The sequence below is a fragment of the Coregonus lavaretus genome, assembly GCF_964263955.1.
Source record: "Coregonus lavaretus genome assembly, chromosome: 10".
NCBI lineage: Eukaryota > Metazoa > Chordata > Actinopteri > Salmoniformes > Salmonidae > Coregonus > Coregonus lavaretus.
Window position 1 is genome coordinate 26,001,641 of NC_139997.1, and position 18,486 is coordinate 26,020,126.

The window sequence follows — 18,486 nt, forward strand, 5'->3', positions numbered from 1 at the left end:
TCCAGGTGTGCTAAGCGCATGCGTTCTCCAAAAGCGCCTCAGGCCTAACAACTGTTGGGTTCTCTAAACGCTCTCTGTGCATGATCTAACCCAAGACCGGTCATACAGGCAGAGTGTGCTTCCCCCGTAGGCAGGGGTATCCCACATCTCTCACAATGAAACACCATAATAGTTATGTAGTTTCTCTGTGAAAGTGAAGCCAACAGTGATATTACTATGTGTCTATAGTATACACTGCACAATACAGTAATAGTCAGATACTAGACCTACAGGACCAGCCATAGTCTCATACACTATCTGAAGGAGAAGAGACGTGAACGGGTTGTGAACTGCCTGATCATGGGGGAGGGGCAGAGCACACAAACTCACACACACGTTATCTCAATCTTTCCTTATACAGTGCCTTCGGAAAGTATTCAGACCCAGATTAAATAAATAAAATTCCTCAGCAATCTACACACAATACCCCATAATGACAAAGCGAAAACAGTAGAATTTTGTTTTTGCAAATGTATTAAAACTTAAAAACAGAAATACCTTATTGACATATGTATTCAGACCCTTTGCTATGAGACTCGAAATTGAGCTCAGGTGCATCCTGTTTCCATTGATCATATTGAGATGTTTCTACAACTTTATTGGAGTCCACCTGTGGAAAATTCAATTGATTGGACATGATTTGGTAAGGCACACACCTGTCTATATAAGGTCCCATAGTTGACAGTGCATGTCAGAGCAAAAACCAAGCCATGAGATCGAAGGAATTGTCCTTAGAGCTCCGAGACAGGATTGTGTCGAGGCACAGATCTGGGGAAGGGTACCAAAAATGTCTGCAGCATTGAAGGTCCCCAAGAACACAGTGGCCTCCATCATTCTTAAATCGAAGAAGTTTGGAACCACCAAGACTCTTCCTAGAGCTGGGCACCCGGCCAAACTGAGCAATCGGGGGAGAAGGGCCTTGGTCAGGGAGGTGACCAAGGACCCGATGGTCACTCTGACAGAGCTCTAGAGTTCCTCTGTGGATATAGGAGAAAACTTCCAGAAGGACAACCATCGCTGCAGCACTCCACCAATCAGGCCTTTATGGTGGAGTGGCCAGACGGAAGCCACTCCTCAGTAAAAGGCACATGACAGCCCATATGGAGTTTGCCAAAAGGCACCTAAAGACTCTAAGACCATGAGAAACAAGATGCTCTGGTCTGATGAAACCAATATTGAACACTTTGGCCTGATTGCCAAGTGTCACGTCTTTAGGAAACCTGGCACCATCCTTACGGTGAAGCGTGGTGGTGGCAGCATCATGCTGTGGGGATGTTTTTCAGCGGCAAGGACTGGGAGACTAGTCAGGATCGAGGCAAAGATGAACGGAGCAAAGTACAGAGAGCCTTGATGAAAACCTGCTCCAGAGTGCTCAGGACCTCAGACTGGGGAGAAGGTTCACCTTCTAACAGGACAACGACCCTAAGCACACAGCCAAGACAACGCAGGAGTGGCTTCGGGACAAGTCTCTGAAATGTCTTGAGTGGCCCAGCCAGAGCCCGGACTTGAACCCGATCGAACATCTCTGGAGAGACCTGAAAATAGCTGTGCAGCAACGCTCCCCATCCAACCTGACAGAGCTTGAGAAGAATGGGAGAACCTCCCCAAATACAGGTGTGCCAAGCTTGTAGCATCATACCCATGAAGACTTGATGCTGTAATCGCTGCCAAAGGTGCTTCAACAAAGTACTGAGTAAAGAGTCTGTAAATATGATATTTCTGTTTTTTATTTGTAATACATTAGCAAAAATTTCTAAAAACCTATTTTTGATTTGTCATTATGGGGTATTGTGTGTAAGGCATTTTAGAATAAGGCTGTAACGTAACAAAATGTGGAAAAAGTCAAGGGGTCTGAATACTTTCCGAAGGCACGGTATGTGTGGGTCGGCTGTAACTCACAACATGTTATAGTTTATTCTACTATATGTGGGGGTGTTGGCAGGATGTAAGGAGTGTTTAGTCCTGCAGTGGTCTGCTCTTGTTAAGATAGCTACTGCATAGCTCGTTCACCGTGGAACACACAAGAGTCTAGGCAAGATGGCTGCGCCCTGTGAGAGATAAGCGTGGTGTGCCTAGCGACACGTGACTCACTCTCCGGGGAGAACTGCAAGCCCGCCGGAGCGAAACATACACAGACTCCTGATCTTGCAGGGTTAGGCGCGGTCCCCGAGCCCGAAGGCTAACCGGGAGGGTTCCGGTGGACAGACAGGTCACAGACAACTAGGACAAACCCTCAGAGCCGCAATACTGGTCGACCAAACCGAGTATCACCCAGGTTAGTACACTGTCACAAGTAATTAAATACAAGGACAAAACCCAAATGAGATGGCACAAGCCAAACCGAGTGGGGGCACAGCAGAGCACACAGGTGGAGAGGCTAGCTAGCTAGCTGCTCCAAGCTATTGTATAGCTGCGGGTATACTTCTGCGCTTATACACTCTAACATAGATCTCTTACCAAGCAAATCCTCTCTGGGATAAGCAGAGAAAAGGAAGAAGTGGGAGTAGTGCGGCGGCAGCTATTTAAGGGCGTCAGCCGCAGCACTACCAAGTACACGGGACTAATCTGAAATTCTTACTCGGAATGTATCCTGCCGAGCGGAAGGATACCATGTTGGAGTGATCCAATATAGTACTACATAACGAAGGTTACGTATGTAACCACGGTTATGTGAGCTATTGGATCACTCCAATCCTCTTGTCGGTGATCTACCATATTGGAGTGATCCAATATAGTGCTACATAACAACTTTGATCACTTAAGTGGTTGATATGACCCACAATTCAATGCAAACTGTAGTCACGTGTGAAACTCTGGTGGCTGCGAAGTGTCAAATTTTATCGACACGGCTGCATTTTCGGCATGTGAGACAAAATTATGATGCTACCTTGCAAAAAAATATACACTACCGTTCAAAAGTTTGGGGTCAATTAGAAATGTCCTTGTTTTCCATGAAAACATACACTACCGTTCAAAAGTTTGGGGTCACTTAGAAATGTCCTTGTTTTCGAAAGAAAAGCAATTTTTTTGTCAATTAAAATAACATCAAATTGATCAGAAATACAGTGTAGACATTGTTAATGTTGTAAATGGCTATTGTAGCTGTAACCGGCTGATTTGTTTTAATAGAATATCTACATAGGCGTACAGAGGCACATTATCAGCAGCCATCAGTCCTGTGTTCCAATGGCACGTTGTGTTTGCTAGTCCAAGTTTATCATTTTAAAAGACTAATTGATCATTAGAAATCCCAGCTGAAAACGGTTGTGCTGATTAAAGAAGCAATAAAACTGGCCTTCTTGAGACTAGTTGAGTATCTGGAGCATCAGCAATTGTGGGTTCGATTACAGGCTCAAAATGGCCAGAAACAAATAACTTTGTTCTGAAACCCGTCAGTCTATTCTTGTTCTGAGAAATGAAGGCTATTCCATGCGAGAAATTGCCAAGAAACTGAAGATCTCGTACAATCAGTGTACTACTCCCTTCACAGACTGGCCAATAAAAATAAAAGATTAAGATGGGCAGTCTGAGATATGGCTTTTTCTTTGCAACTCTGCCTAGAAGGTCAGCATCCCGGAGTCGCCTCTTCACTGTTGACGTTGAGACTGGTGTTTTGCAGGTACTATTTAATGAAGCTGCCAGTTGAGGACCTGTGAGGCGCCTGTTTCTCAAACTAGACCCAAATTTTTTTGTCGTCTTGCTCAGTTGGGCACCGGGGCCTCCCACTCCCCACTTTTCAACCTCGTCTGACCCCAATCATCCTCTTAATCATCCCCCATACCTCTCCCACAGGAGTGGTCCTGCCTATGTTTCCACAGAACCCGGCGTCAATACTCCGTCTTAGCTGTCGTAATGATCGTCCTTACTACTGCTTGTGCTTGTTTATACTGAATCAGGTGCTGGTAATTATGGGACCTTTTCAACATTCTGAAAGCCCTGTTCCTACTCTTCACAGCTTCTCTACACTCCTCAGTCCACCAGGGAACTGTGTTACTCTTTCTCCCCCCTGTCCCCATAGGAATCACCTGCCTTGCGGCCCCTACTATTGCTTCTCTTACTCCATCATTCACTGTTTCTATATCTGAATTGAGATCAACCTTAGACAGCTCCTGTTCACTCAACTCCTGAAACTGGCCCTACTCTACTTTCCCAAATATCCATCTCCTCAATCCATTTCCTACTGATTCTTCCACCCTCAATCCTACAGTACACATGATAGGATAGTGATCACTACCCTCTGTAGATTCCTCCAATACCTCCCAACTACATCTGCCTGCCATTGAACTTGAGATCAAATTAAGATCCAGAGCAGATTGATTTCCAGTTACTTGGTCAATCCTGGTGCCCCGGCCGTCATTAAGACTCACAAGCCCTTTCTCATCCAGTAGCTTCTCCAACACTTGTCCATTTACATCAGTCCGTAACATTTTTACATTTACATTTTAGTCATTTAGCAGACGCTCTTATCCAGAGCGACTTACAGGAGCAATTAGGGTTAAGTGCCTTGCTCAAGGGCACATCGACAGATTTTTCACCTAGTCGGCTCGGGGATTAGAACCAGCGACCTTTCGGTTACTGGCACAACGCTCTTTACCACTAAGCTACCTGCCGCCTTGAAAGTAACCCTCCCCGGAGCGTACTATGAGCATTAAAATTCCCACACCACATTATCCGTCTCCTATGTTGACCTTCTACATTCCCAAGGGCCATCAACTCTCTTACACGGGTTGTAAAGGTTCACTATTACTATATTCCCCCCTCCCAATCACACCTCTACATACTTCTGTTCAACTCCCTCTCCCACACACCTATATGGGATCACCCGCTTTATAAAGGTAGCACACCCTCCTCCTCCCCCTGCCACCCTATCTCTACGGACTGCAACATAACCTTGTAATACAAAATCTAGAGTAGTTTTAAGCCATGTCTCCTGGAGACATTTTTTTATATTTTTTTCTGTAACTCTTTTTATTGGTATTTTTTTCACAGTTACAGTAAACAATTCTTGAAATAAAGTACATTGCACTTGTGATTTTATACATTCGATATACCATGGGAACATGCTTTTTGAATGAGGTAGGAAAATGTATATGCCCATACGAAAATATAAAATACTTAACTAATAATTTCATAACAAAACATACATTAGAAACAACGTGCACGAAAAAACATGGCTAGTCTTCAAAACGAATAAAACAATTATAATAATAAGACAGGCTAATATTAAACACACACAAAGGTAGATAAATTAAATACAAAGCTTAGGTAGGCAGTTTACTGTAAAGTAGAGGGAAATTGCAGTGTCTCTACATAGGTAAAGAAAGGTTGCCACATTCGGTAGAATTTGTCAGAAGAACCCCCTAGGGTATATTTTATCTTCTCCAATTTACTCAGGTGTAAGACCTCTTTAATCGACACAAAATGAGAGGGAGGAGAGGGCGATTTCCACAGAAGTAAAATCAACCTTCTTGCCAACAAACTCATAAAGGCTACAAAGTCAGATGTGTATTTTGGTAGTGTTATAGTATCAGGTATTACCCCAAATAATGATGTTATGGCAGTAGGAGCAAAAGGCACCTGTAATACTTTAGATATGGTATCAAAGATGGCAGATCAATAGTTATGTAGAGAAGAGCAGGACCAAAACATATGTATTAATGAAGCAGGAGCTTGCCGACACCTGTCACAAACAGGGTCGACACCAGGATAGATCTTAGAGAGCCTGAGTTTAGTCCAGTGAGTGCGGTGGAGGATTTTGCATTGGATCAAACCGTGTTTGGCACAAATAGAAGGAGTGGACATGGTACAGAATATCTTCCCATGTGTCATCAGTAAACTCATCACCTAAATCCTGTTCCCCATAAAGTTTTAATAGCTGCGAATTAAGGTTTGTGAAGAGAGTACATTTTATCATAGCTATAAGAAATAATACCTTTTACTGTTAGGGATGGTGTGAAAAATGCATCAGTGGGAGGGGCCACAGGAAGAGTGGGGAATTGAGAGGTCATGTCACAGACAAAGCTGCACACTTGTATCTATCTAAAGAAATGACTATTCGGAAGGTGGAATTTAGCTGAGAGTTGTTGGAACGATGCAAACGTGCCGTCAATATACAAATCATTGAATGATTTGATGCCAAGGCTGAACCACATAGAGAAGGCTCCATCTACTAGGGATGGATGGAAAACGTGATTTCTGAGTAGAGGGGCCCTTAATGAATAGGTTTGCTAACCTAAGTAAAGGCTAAACTGGTTCCAGATCTTGAGAATGGTTTTTACTAAAATGTTTTTGGTATAAGTTGAAGTAGCAGAATTAATAGGGGAATGTGCCAAAGCAGCCAGTGAGGATGGCATACATGAGGAAGATTATATCTTCAACCATGCTGGAATGAAATGTGGGGTATCTGCATGGATCCAGTACTGAATTACACGGAAGTTGGCAGCCCAATAATATAACTGAAAATTAGGTAGGGCCATGCCCCCAAAGGGTTTAGGCCTTTGCAGGAACACCTTGCGGATCCTTCAATTGTTTTAAATTCCAGATGAAGTCTGCGATAATCCCATCGAGTTTGCAGAAACAATTTGGGAATAAAAACAGGTATACATTGAAAGAGGTAGGACAATTTAGGAAGGGTATTCATTTTAACTGAATTAATTCGACCAGCTAATGATAGGGGGAGTAGTGACCATAGTTAAAAATCTTTCTCCACCATAGTAAGGAGAGGAGTAAAATGTGCCTTAAAAAGGTTATCAAATTTGTCCGTGACATGTACCTCCAAGTATGTCACTTTGTTGAGAACTACTCTGGAAGGCAATGTGTGGGTAGTAATAGGTAGATACGAGCTGCAGCATTTAAATGGAAAAGCTCGTTCTTATTCAGCTTTAACTTGTAACCAGAGACTAGGCCAAACGCATTAAGAACAGATAGCACAATGGGTAAGGATACATCAGGGTTTGAAATATAGAAAAGCAAGTCATCAGCATAAAGTGAGACCCTTTGTTCGATGTCGCCTCTGAACACTCCCGTTATGTGTGGGTTGGATCTAAATGCAATAGCGAGGGGTTCGATGGCGATGGCTAAAAGCAAGGGAGACATTGGACACCCCAGTCTAGTGCCTCTGAAGAGAGGGAAATAGTCTGAGTGGGTGTTATTCATTCTGACAGATGCAAGTGGAGAAGTGTATAGTAACTTGATCCAAGCAATGAATTTCTAGCCCGAAGACACATTTTTCTATATATGAAAAAGGTAGCCCCACTCCACTCTATCAAAAGCCTTCTCAGCATTTAGAGAGATTAGAACCTCTGGGAGCTTTGAGGTAGTAGGATTATACATAACATTAAAGAGTCGTCTGATATTTGAGAAATAATTTATATTTTTTATAAAAACCTGTCTGGTCAGAGGAAATAACAGATGGTAAAACCGACTCCAAATGCATAGCTAATAGTATAGCAAAGAGCTTAACATCCACATTGAGCAGTGAGATTAGGCGATAGGACCCGCAGGAGAGAGGGTTTATTCCTTGTACCGGAAATGTTGTTGTCTGAAGAGATAGCCTTAAATTATACATCTTGTCTCATACAATCATTGGTTCCTGTAGGTGCTGGGTAGAGATATGAGGGGGAGACAGTCATGACCCCCTCCTCAGACCTTTTGGCAGAACACCCAGAATATGTTCTATGAATTAAGATAGGTGCCAGTCACATGCAGGAACCAACCCTATGAACCATGCCTATGTAGCTTCTTTGTAAGCCGTATTTAAGAGAACTAACGGGACTGCCCCGGCAGAGCTCCCGACCGACGTGTACTATGGTGAATTACATTTGTTGGAACCTCTCCAGCTTGCTGATAATAAAGAATGGTTCATTTAAGTTTGACTTTGAGTCCCTGGTGGTAATTCTACGACAATTTGGGATCACGATGATTGATTCTGCCTGCGGAGCTTTCCAGTGAGGGTCTGCGAGGAAAACCAGTGGAGCATTTTATGAAGCGTGAGGGAAATTCCCGTCTGACCAAAAGACGATGAGGACCCGCCCAGACCCTTACTGCGAGCTGCCAAGGAGGAGACAGATCATCACGAACAATTGAGGGACATGGCGACTGAATTTCAGTAAGTCAATTTAAATGAATTTGTATAAAAATATATAAAAATAAACAATAAAACTAAACATTAAAAGGTACCATAGTCTTAGAAGAAGGCTATTCACTAGTCTTAGAGAGAAGACTAGAGTGAGGGCAAGAAAGGTACCATAGAAAAGCCCAGCTGACAGCTGTCTCTAGGCATTTATGAAAAGTCTCTACGTGGTCTGCAGCCACTGATAATAGCATGAGGTGTTATTTTATATGTATAGGAAGTAGCGGCAAGGGAACCGTTAAAGATACACATGGAGTAATAAGGGAGATTACTGAGTGTATTTGGGAATAGTACTAATTGAATGTGGATGTGAGAGTTGTGTGAGTGTTGAAATGACGGGTTAAGCTGATTGAAATTTGGATAATAAGAGACTGAAATGTGGATAATAAGTGGTAAGCTGAAGTTCAACAAAGAATAGAACACATGATTGATTTTTGGATAATAAGAGGATTGAAATGTGGATAATAAGAGATATTATTAGTACTGAGCAAATGAGAGCTGTCAGGGGACTAGCCCCGGTGTGAAAGAGGTGCGTGTCTGAATGATCTATAACATTTGTAGGGATTCTGTGTGTCTGTGAATGAAGATATGAAAGGAGAGATTACTATTACCGAATATGCTGTAGGAATAGAACACGTGTGCATAATGGGTTACTAGAGATTTGATAAAGTAACAATGAAAAACAATTATATACAACTTGCATACCCACATGTAGACGTACGTAAGTGGTGTAAAAAGTATTCTGAGAAATGTTCAGTGGTCCATTTATGGATCATTTGATAAAGATTAGGTTAAAGCATTGTATGACTGTCTTAAGGGTCTGGGAAATAAAGTCTCAGACAAAGATTGGCGCATATCCACTTTTGGTAGAGGTACAGGACTTGACTTACCCCTAACCAATAAAACTATAAACGCTTAAGAGATTTCCTCCACCCCGGTAATACATTTTGAAGCAAAACCCATGCCCTGTTAAATAGAACCAATAAATGTTGGACATGTAGAGATTTGTTAATTAAACTTAAGGCTACAATTGATTGTACTCCCGATGGAGTTTTCGTTGATATCCCAAATGATGAAGTTCTAAACCAATTCCTGAGTAGGCAAAATTGAACCACTCCCCGAGACGGAGTCGGAAACTGGCTCGGTTTCCCAGTCTATCCTGTCTCAGGTGCCAGATTTATTATGGACAGAGCACTCCATCTACAGTGGACTGATAGGCAGTGTTAGCCCAGTTATAATACATGTTGATCCCAGAAAGGAACCCTAGTCTCGAGAGCTAACTTAAAAAATATGCTCCCTCCAACGTTGTATTTTATAAATTCGTCGCATTACATGTTAATCTTAAAATAATAGACATTCAGTAAGTGTGAAGCAGAAAGTGAATATCCAACAGAAATTGGTAATAAATACACCCAAGTACTTATCTGCAGCTGCCACCCTAATATTTATTTTCTGTGATTTACGTTCCATTTCTGTGGTACAGTTGATAACCGTGGCTATGAACGCTAAGAAGCCAACCTTACTGAAACACATGTTATTCCTATCACTCTCTATTGGCCTCGGAATACTCACAGGGAGCCTCTTAGGATCCCTTTCCCTGGAGCCATCTTCCTCTACTACTCTCTTCACTGCCTCAGCAGTATTGGTAATAGATTTGTAATAAATATATAGAGTAACATTGTTAGGGTAGACTAAAATGAAAACAATGCCTTCCAATAAGGAGAAAGTTATCATGTTTGTTTTGTTTTTAAACCTTACAATAGGGGTAAACGCAGAACATTGTTTGAGAGTGATCCGTGTGTATTAGCAGTAGTGATTGAGAATGATTTTTTCTACTGGAAAGAGTAGAAGGGTTTTAGTTGAAGGAAACAGATATGGAGACTAGTGAGAGTAACAAGGACAGTGATAAAGAAAGTAAAATGGAAAGATTCATGGTACTCATGATCTTTCAGTTGATGTCAAATGCAATGAGTGTTGACAGTATGTCAATGTAATATGTTATTAGTTGCTTTCAGATAGCACTCTAATAATGCAATATATTAGTAATTTGAAGAAGTAAATGTTTCAATACAAGGTCACATGACTAACAGAGGGATTTAGCCTTTGGACTGAAATCATATTAGAGGCTGCCATCAGTTTTTTGGGTTAAAGATAAGCTTATTATTATTATCCTGTGGACAAATAGATAAGCCGCCAGTGAAAATGAGTGGTAATCACTGAACTCAAACAGGCTGTAAGGGACACAGTGGGGCATTTGGGACAGAGGTATGAATAATTGAATAAGAGACGTTTTTGACTATTTCAATTATTATTACTCGATTCTATAGTTTGGGTAACACCAGTGATTTAAGTAAGAAGGTAATGTCATCTAAAACAATAATCTGTTTCCATTACGTGGAACTGTGTCCAAAATTGAAGTAGATCCAAGAAAAAGTTTTAGTACCGAATATTGAGCTGATAAGCCAGCACCAACTTTTTGAAGGACCTAGCAGATTTGTTAAACAACAGGTTTTATATTTTGACTAGTTGATGTCACAGGGACAGTCAGTACAGAACATATGTCAATACAACAGGTAAAAATGATAAGATTGCAAGAAAGGGGCTCTGGGATTGTTGACTAGAAGGTGCCTATTCTGCTTAATGGGACACTGTATCATCTGATGTGTCTGAAGTATGATTCTGTATATGCATGATTTTATCAAGACTTCCTGCCCAAGATGCAGTAAGCTCGATTAAGATTAAGATTTTTTAGGACTGATTAAAATGTAGCATAGTGAAAACTAAGTACATGTTTATTTTCTTTCTTCCAGGACTGATGGAATGTCCACTACCAAGTTTTTTTGATGAGTTTACCAATGATTCTGTATCTCTCCCTTTGAAAGGCTTCCTGAAGCAGGTGCCTTAGGAGAGCAGTTAGTGAGACTGTAGTACTATACAGTATAAAGGTACCCGAATCCATCTGTTAAAGGAGCTCCTAAATTAAGTAAAGCCTGGACATTTTGTTTGTTTTTACCCTACGTTTTACCACACACGCCAGCACCCACACACAACCCACCTGTTATGAATATTTGTTAGTGGTGTTAATACCGTGTTTGATTTATTGTGTGAGGTCTTTTTATTTGGTTTTAGTGGGTTCTTCACGGGTTAGAAAGGATGCACCTTAAAGGGCACACAAATGACATTTTCTGAAGTATCTATTGTCAGAGTTTTGGTTGCACACATGTAAATTCTCCAGATAAAAAATGTACTGAAAAACCCAATGTAAACCTGGTACACGAAATGTTTGAAATGTCTTTAAATAATGAGTCTGAAGTAAAGGGAAAGAAACACTCACTTAATGGGGTTGAATGACCTCTGACCTCTGTTCTGACTTTCTGGTGAGGCCTGATCATTGGGTGAGATTTGAATGTAATATGTAAATACTGATAATTAGGTAGAAGTTTATAATATATCAACAGTCCTATGTGTGATTCGGACCACGAGAAGGAGAGAAAGAGAGCACTGCCCCTGAATGAGGGAAACCTGTCTCTAATCTATTTTACTATTCCTTGAATTACCCTATGGGATACAATTATTTCCTTATGGAGTTATCAAGGGTTGTAATTCTAATTGTATTTGTTATTCTGATTCGTAAATTTTTTTCACGATGTGAGTCATGTCAAAAGGGAAGAAGTTTATTGTTGTTGTTTTGTTTGTTTAGTTTTTGTCTTGTTTCAATGCAAATCTCACCAGATTGGGTCTGCTGTATGGTCGGGATTTCTCCCTAAGGATTAGCCCTCTAACTCCTTGACCCTATAACTCTGCGGTGAGGTCGCCAATGTGATAGGGGAGTTTAAGCCAATTTGCAAAAATGGTTTCAACAGTGTGTTGTTATTCTCTTTGACATTTCTCTTAGAAATGTGTATTAAGAATACATAAATAGTTTGTCTGGATTTCCTGAATCAGAAATGCCCTAAACTAAACTGTTCTGGTTATGGCGAAGGTGACCACAGATGGTATCTAGCATTGAAGGGATAATTCGACCGAGAACAATATGAGCCTCACCCTATCAACTGCCTTTTCTCTCAGGAGTGCAGCATGAGTCCACATGGCGTGAGCATGGAGAGAGATCCAGTCCAAACTTCTCTCATGCTGCTGGTGTACTGGTCGGAAAACGGACAAAACACAATGGACCGTAAAGGATGGTGGTGACTCAGGTGAGAGATTTGTCTGCTTGGGAAAATCCGATTATTCCCCATGTATTGAAATCGGGACATTATCAAGGGCCATCCACTTTGAACATGTGCCATTGGGAGGACGAACTAAAACACTATCTGAAGAAGAAAATGAAGAAACGCCAGAAGAATGAGTGCTGAGAACGAGGGCGGTGGTCAACCGTGCCAGTAATTGATTTAGGTTTGTCCAAAATTGTTTATTTGGGGTATCAGGTTGGGTGTGGAGGTCTGCACACTGCGAAATGTATAGTAATTTAGACAAAAAATGCATTGAGATACCAATCTGTCATTTACACAAGGACAAATGGGGGCCGTGATGAGAAAGGTTAATGCTAGAAATATAAGATTAATATAATGTATGTCAATGTTAGTAGTACATACTGTATATTTATTTCCCTGTCTGTAAATGTACATTCTGCCAGTTGTTGTTGGTGTGTGCTAAATTGAGGGTCTTAAATTCAAGTGATAGACTCAACGTGAAGCACTAGGGACTGTTATATTAGATTTGGGTTGGATAATTTATCAATAGTTCTAGTCACTCTCTTAGGAACACGAAGGAGGAAGAGAAAGTCAAAAGCTCCAGCTGAAATGTCATTGCCAGAAACCATGAATGAAATTCTGTAATGAAGCATACAGTGCATTCGGAAAGCATTCAGCCCCCCTGACTTTTTACACATTTTGTTACATTACAGCCTTATTCTAAAATTGATTAAATTGTTGTTTTTTTCTCATCAATCTACATACAAAACCCCATAATGACAAAGCAAAAACTGTTTTTTAGAAAATGTTGCAAATGTATAAAAAAACAACAACTGAAATATCACATTTACATAAGTATTCAGGACTTTACTCAGTACTTTGTTGAAGCACCTTTGGCAGCGATTACTGCCTTGAGTCTTCTTGGGTATGACACTACAAGCTTGGCACACCTGTATTTGGGGAGTTTCTCCCATTCTTCTCTGCAGATCCTCTCAAGCTCTGTCAGGTTGGATGGGGAGCATCGTTGCACAGCTATTTTCAGGTCTCTCCAGAGATGTTCGATCAGGTTCAAGTCCGGGCTTTTGCTGGGCCACTCAAGGACATTCAGAGACTTGTCCCAAAGCAGCTCCTGCGTTGTCTTGGCTGTGTGCTTAGGGTCGTTGTCCTTTTGGAAGGTGAACCTTCGCCCCAGTCTGAGGTCCTAAGCGCTCTGGAGCAGGTTTTCATCAAGGATCTCTCTGTACTTTGCTCCGTTCATATTTCCCTTGATCCTGACTAGTCTCCCAGCCCCTGTCGCTGAAAAACATCCCCACAGCATGATGCTGCCACCACCATGCTTCACCGTAGGGATGGTGCCAGCTTTTCTCCAGACGTGACGGTTGGCCTTCAGGCCAACGAGTTCAATCTTGGTTTCATCAGAACATAGAATCTTCTTTCTCATGGTCTGAGTCCTTTAGGTGCCTTTGGCAATGGAGCAGTCCACAACACCACGTTGGGGGTGCCGCACTAGGCTGCGGTGCGTTCTGTGTACCGCATGCGTTCAATATTTTTTTACTTGTGCATTGCTTTACCATGCGGTGGTACAAACGGAAGAACACACACAGACTCCAACTAGCTAGCTTTTAGCGAGTTGAAAAGCGAAGCACGTGCGTCAAGTACAGAAATGTGGACTTGACATCCAGCAAAACAAAATGCAGATGCATCTGGTGGACATCGGGCATTCTTTGTCATGCTGTGTAATGCTGGCGCAGAGCATGTTTTGGGTGCTCTCTCTCTCCTTCTCGTGGTCCGAATCACAAATAGGACTGTTGATATATTATAAACTTATACCTAATTATCAGTATTTACATATTACATTCAAGGTACATTTGCAAAAATGTCTAAAAACCTGTTTTCGCTTTGTCATTATGGGGTATTGTGTGTAGATTGATGAGAAAAAAGTATATTTAATACATTTTAAAATAAGGCTGTAACGTAACAAAATGTGGAAAAAGTCAAGGGGTCTGAATACTTTCCGAATGCACCTTACCTTTAGTTTGAGCTCCTTGTCATACTGTTTAGCATTGAAACACACCACCACCAAACTTCCATCACAAAGAACTTTAGCAGACACAGCCTCTCCTACTTTACTCTCCAAATCCCTAGTCAACGCAATCTGACTCACCGCCGTGACTCCACGTTGGTCCTTAAATTTCACCTTGAACTCCACTTCTCTCAGTACAACACTGTGAACTGAACCTCTCTCATCACTACTCTCCTCTGACAAGACCTGGAAAGGCTCCTCAGGCTTCCCCTTCTTCTTAACCTTTACTACTCTACCTCCACCTTTTTCCACTCCACCACTACACTCCATCCCGCCCTCCTCAACTCCTAATCCCCCTACCTTTCCATCCATTTCTGCTACAGTCATAGCCCAGTGTTGCTCAACCACCTCCACCGGATTTCTTCACGTTTCATCAAGCTCTTACGTGTTTCAATGAGGGGCTATACGTTCTATGGAAAATAATGAACGACGTGGAAGGTGCATTCCACGACGTGCTAGCGGAGTGGAACTGTTGCCGCATTCACATACTAATTGGAACTCCGAAGTTTCCGACTTGCTAATTGGTTGTAGTTATACATGTGCCGCATCTTCTTCTTCTATGATATCATGGCAGTCTGCAAACAAACGTTTAAGGTGCATGCCGCCACCTACTTTGCTGGAGTGTGCAATCAATCATGCTCTGCCTAATTCTCTACTACTAAGAAAATAAAATGTAAAAACCAAATAAATCCCTACTACCACCAATCTGTTTTACAACCTCTGCATAAGATACATCATGACTGTTCTACTGTATACAGTGGGAGAAAAAAGTATTTAGTCAGCCACCAATTGTGCAAGTTCTCCCACTTAAAAAGATGGGAGAGGCCTGTAATTTTCATCATAGGTACACGTCAACTATGACAGACAAATTGAGAAGAAAAAAAATCCAGAAAATCACATTGTAGGATTTTTTATGAATTTATTTGCAAATTATGGTGGAAAATAAGTATTTGGTCACCTACAAACAAGCAAGATTTCTGGCTCTCACAGACCTGTAACTTCTTCTTTAAGAGGCTCCTCTGTCCTCCACTCGTTACCTGTATTAATGGCACCTGTTTGAACTTGTTATCAGTATAAAAGACACCTGTCCACAACCTCAAACAGTCACACTCCAAACTCCACTATGGCCAAGACCAAAGAGCTGTCAAAGGACACCAGAAACAAAATTGTAGACCTGCACCAGGCTGGGAAGACTGAATCTGCAATAGGTAAGCAGCTTGGTTTGAAGAAATCAACTGTGGGAGCAATTATTAGGAAATGGAAGACATACAAGACCACTGATAATCTCCCTCGATCTGGGGCTCCACGCAAAATCTCACCCCGTGGGGTCAAAATGATCACAAGAACGGTGAGCAAAAATCCCAGAACCACATGGGGGGACCTAGTGAATGACCTGCAGAGAGCTGGGACCAAAGTAACAAAGCCTACCATCAGTAACACACTACGCCGCCAGGGACTCAAATCCTGCAGTGCCAGACGTGTCCCCCTGCTTAAGCCAGTACATGTCCAGGCCCGTCTGAAGTTTTTTAGAGTGCATTTGGATGATCCAGAAGAGGATTGGGAGAATGTCATATGGTCAGATGAAACCAAAATAGAACTTTTTGGTAAAAACTCAACTCGTCGTGTTTGGAGGACAAAGAATGCTGAGTTGCATCCAAAGAACACCATACCTACTGTGAAGCATGGGGGTGGAAACATCATGCTTTGGGGCTGTTTTTCTGCAAAGGGACCAGGACAACTGATCCGTGTAAAGGAAAGAATGAATGGGGCCATGTATCGTGAGATTTTGAGTGAAAACCTCCTTCCATCAGCAAGGGCATTGAAGATGAAACGTGACTGGGTCTTTTAGCATGACAATGATCCCAAACACACCGCTCGGGCAACGAAAGAGTGGCTTCGTAAGAAGCATTTCAAGGTCCTGGAGTGGCCTAGCCAGTCTCCAGATCTCAACCCCATAGAAAATCTTTGGAGGGAGTTGAAAGTCCGTGTTGCCCAGCGACAGCCCCAAAACATCACTGCTCTAGAGGAGATCTGCATGGAGGAATGGGCCAAGATACCAGCAACAGTGTGTGAAAACCTTGTGAAGACTTACAGAAAACATTTGACCTGTGTCATTGCTAACAAAGGGTATATAACAAAGTATTGAGAAACTTTTGTTATTGACCAAATACTTATTTTCCACCATAATTTGCAAATAAATTCATTAAAAATCCTACAATGTGATTTTCTGGATTTTTTTCTCATTTTGTCTGTCATAGTTGACGTGTACCTATGATGAAAATTACAGGCCTCCCTCATCTTTTTAAGTGGGAGAACTTGCACAATTGGTGGCTGACTAAATACTTTTTTTCCCCACTGTATCTCTGAGCCTCTCTAGCCACTCTCTGCACCTGGCATCCACCAAATGTTGCATATGTTCTCCCCCACAATTACAACACTTAACCTTCACATTGCTCCCACATTCACCGTAATGATGTTCCCCTCCACACTCAAACCTCAGCAACACTGATAAGCTTTCACTTCTTTGATCCTCTTTTCTACTGATCAACCTTTTGGCCTCAATCACTCTGCCTCCCTTCACATTTTCTTTAATATCATCTATGGACATAGATATTGGGACCCCAGTGATGACTCCCCTCAGCCTAGCATAAGCACCAGGGACATGGCTTTTAATCTTCTTCCCATTAAGCTTTTCCATTTGCAGAATCTTCCCTAGCTGAGCCTGGCTACGACAAAATAATAGCAATCTACCATTTCCAATGAACCGGGCTAGTTTGACTTCATCAATCTCTTTCTCTACGGCATTGGTTAATCGGATAGGGTGTAAATGAGGCCCTGTGGTCTCATCAAACACCATCACAACTTTCCACTCGGACACATTATTAATCTTGCTTCCGACCTTGGCCTCTTTATGCTTTTTATACTAGACGCTCCACTGCTTTCAGTATCATGATCTCTCTTCTTCCTATGTCTTTCCACTACAGACCATTCAGATCCTTGACCCTCATCCTCTCGCTCCATATCATCAGAACTGTCACCCATATTGATCACATTCCAGCACAGCTGTTGCTTCTCCAACCTTTTCTCCATTTCCTCCACAAAACTTGCCGCCATTTCCAACCATCCGCCATACATTCCCCATGCACTCTATCCCTGCATCAAACTCTTTGCGTTCCGGTTGAAGTCATTCATTTTCGATGGAGCAGTCCACAACACTACGTTGGGGTTGCCGCACTAGGCTGCAGTGCGTTCAATATTTTTTTACTCGTGCATTGCGTTACCATGCGGTTGTACAAACGGAAGAACACACACAGACTCCAACTAGCTAGGTTTTAGCGAGTTGAAAAGCGAAACATGTGCGTCAAGTACAGAAATGTGGACTTGACATCCCGCAAAACAAAACGCAGATGCATCTAGTGGACATCGGGCATTCTTTGTCATGCTGTGTAATGCTGGCGCACAGCATATTTTGGGGCATATTTTGTGCATACGCAAGGTTTATAAATGAGGCCCCAGTGGAGTAAAAAACTCAATTATCAGCCCCTGTTCAGCCAGCGCATAAAACCACTTTGACAGGCCAGACATCCACACTCACTCCTTTCATGACACATGTATATATTATAGCCTATTCTATCTCTTTATTTCTCCCTCCTCTCTCCCTCCTTCCCGCTCTCTCTCTCTATTATTTAATCAAATCAAATCCAATTTTATTTGCCACATGCGCCAAATACAACAGGTGTAGACCTTACAGTGAAATGCTTACTTACAAGCCCTTAATTACCAATGCAGTTTTAAGAAAAAAAGTGTTGAGTAAAAAATAGATAAGTAAAAAATAACAAATAATTAAAGAGCAGCAGTAAAATAAAATAACAGTAGGGAGGCTATATACAGGGGGTACCGGTACAGAGTCAATGTGCGGGGGCACCGGTTAGTTGAGGTAATTGAGGTAATATGTACATGTGGGTAGAGTTAAAGTGACTATGCATAGATAATAAACAGAGTAGCAGCAGCGTAAAAAGAGGGGGTGGGGTGGGGGGGAC